The following is a 3,057-nucleotide window of genomic DNA, read 5'->3' as shown; positions in this document are numbered from 1 at the left end:
AACAACAACAACAACACATTATTAAACTACTCTCTGCTTGTGTCTCTGATCATTTAAAATGTTACAGCCAATTAAAATGCTTAAAAAATTGTCATCTTGACATCATTGTTGCTAAGAAAAGGAAATGGGATTTTCCTTTAAGTTCTTATATTTGCTTTTCTTCATAGTTATTTGCTGATTACATAAAATAAAAGTGTTTCCTGAAATCTTAATTAATTCTGATATTTTCATATTATTAAAGTGCTGTACTCTTTACTTAATGGCTATCATTACATCATTACATTATCCCTCAGAGATGTAAAAATCTATTTTGATAATAATAAAGTTTAAATAGTTTATATTTTTAAACATTGATAAATGACAATGTAAGAATATTCGTTATCTTTTGCATAAACTGCAATTATACCTCTGCTATTATAGAATATATACATGAATTTTATACATTATTTGTACATTTAATAACTATACTTTGAAAAGAAATAGAATTTAAAACTTACATTGTGTTTATACATTCCCTGATGTTTATTAAAGGAAGAGTTGTTAACCTGAAAGCAGGAATAATCTTTAATTAATCTTATGCACAATTTTGTGTGATTATGCTTTTCTCTAGAAATTGGAGCTACAATTTCAACAATGTTCCCTAAGGACCTGTGATTTTAAAAAGATTATAAATTATTTTATGAAATAGTATTAGATTGTCTTGAGATCTACTGCACAAGGTAATCTTTTGAGTTAAGAAAAATATTTTTTCTTCTAATGAAACAAAAATATCCTTCCCTAGTATCTGTAGTGCAAATACAACTAAATACAATGGGACATACTGTTGGAAATTTTCTATCCTTCTTTTCCCTCTAGATTACGATACTTCCATGTATTTATGATATGTACTTACATCTTGGAGTTCTTTGGATTAATAGTCAATCTAAAATAAACTGAGTTTATATTCATACATCTCATGTGTTCTTTTATTTACTGATAGATCTCTTAATAATGTGTTAGGAGTTTTGGGAAATTTAACTGAGTCCTTGATTAATGTTGCCAAGAATTTAAAATTAACAAATTTTTCTTAATACATTTTTATAAATACATAAAACCACATACTGATTCCCCCCCAGAAAACACTCCTTTTCACCCCAAAGCATTTTTTAGTAGAATAGACATTTGTATAATAGACCCTGGGTAATGCTGACGTTTAAAGTCCGTTTCTATCTTGAGATTGATATGTTCAGACATTCAGTCATTCAAAATCCAAATCTCTAGAGTATTAGGCACTACATTTGGCACTATAGACCTGGATTCATGAAAACGGAAAGATATTATAGTCTATTCATTTTATATGTAATGATTGTGAGGTCATTCTAGCTGACTACTAAGTTTCCTTAGGGAGTAAAACTCTACTTTTTTGTCCTCTTTGATATACTTTTTGCCTCCAACTGATTTGAAGACTCAATACTAGGCACTTTAATTGCAAGGGGAAAAAACCACAACAATATTCTGTGTGTTGGATGACAGTGGAAGTGGGTACTACCTACACAATCCCATATTTTCCAGTCCTTTGTCAGAAAGTAGGGCAGTCTCAATTCCCAGGCATTCTTTCCTGCTTATCGGTTATTATTCATATATAGTTGTATTAAATGTACACGCAGAGACCTCTAAGAGCTTATTGATTGGTAAGATGCTGCACTGTAATAACCAAAGGCACAAGGTTCAAATCCACCAACTGCTCTATGGGAAAAGGGTGGATAATCTCTTCCCGTGAAATTTACTGCTTCTGAAAACCTGCTAGAGGGTCAGCTATGAGTTGATTCCAACTCAACAGCACACAACAGCAATAACAATAAACCTAGACCAACATCTTCCTTTTTCCTCATCCCAATACTATGACATCACAGTCTGAGTGAAACTTAAGTAAAATACTTCAAATGCTTTATAGAGCTGAGTGTTGATTTTCAGAGTCTTAAAATTTCAGTTAAATGAAAGCATGCCAAAATGTTATGCAAATGTAGTAGGGAATATTAGAAAGCTTATTTTGGAAAATATTTAGATTTATTAAATTTGTAAGAAACAGAGTGAAACTTTGAGGAAATTATTCCATAGGTATAATCTAAAACTCTCTCCCATTGAGTTGGTTTTGTCTCAATGATTCTCTATTGGGTTTAGGAGGCTGTAAATCTTTACAGGGGTGACAGTCTTTCTTCATACAGCAGAGTCACTGGCTCATTATAATCTCCAGAGACATGTGCTGTAAAAAGAGTGGAGGTGGAATGGGGATAGCCACATCTGACTTCTACTAAGTCAACACGGGAGAACGGTCCCCTTTAACAATATCTGACATCTCCCTATACTCCTTACACCTACTTCTACCAATTCTCTTACCAACCATCCCTTCCAGGAGTCTTGCTGCTTTACTAATGGGTTTAAAACCCATTGCAATGTTCACTCACAACTCACAAAACCTATTTCATAATTAGGAGATTATTAGGGAATTTAACAGTTTACAGTCAGGTCAACAACAATATACCATTCTACACTCAGCACACAGACTTTCTTGGTTTTTTTTTGTTTGTTTGTTTTTTTGTTTTGTTTTTTTTTTTTTAGCACACAAACTTTTTAACCTTCAGCCTCATGCCTTAGGTCAGTGTTACAGAGTTCTCTTCATCCTACCAGTTAGGAAATGTCTCTTCCTTCTCAAGTCCTTGGGCCTCAGGCAAGCTTGGGTGAAGGCTCCTGATTCAGGCTCTGTGGGGTAGTTGTCTCTACTGTTTTGTGTCTGTCTCTGTCAATTGAGATTAATGGCAGATCTCTTCCTGTCAATTGACCAAGTAGTTGTCCTCCAGATTTCTTAGTATAATCTGGTGAGCATGTCCAGGGCAGCATCTGTTTACTGAAATATGTCAATTGGTGTTCTATCAATCCCTTGTTTTTTGCCCCAGTCAAAATAGCAAAATTTAACAGAACAGCAAGCAACAAATACTGGCAAGGTTGTGGAGAAACTGGAACCCTGATTCACTGTTGGTGGGAGTGTAAAATGGTGCAACCCTTGTGGAAAGCAGTATG

The sequence above is a fragment of the Elephantulus edwardii genome, unplaced genomic scaffold (genome assembly GCF_000299155.1).
Source record: "Elephantulus edwardii isolate Elephantulus edwardi_28Jun2011 unplaced genomic scaffold, EleEdw1.0 scaffold00003, whole genome shotgun sequence".
Lineage (NCBI taxonomy): Eukaryota > Metazoa > Chordata > Mammalia > Macroscelidea > Macroscelididae > Elephantulus > Elephantulus edwardii.
This window is presented reverse-complemented; position numbering follows the sequence as displayed.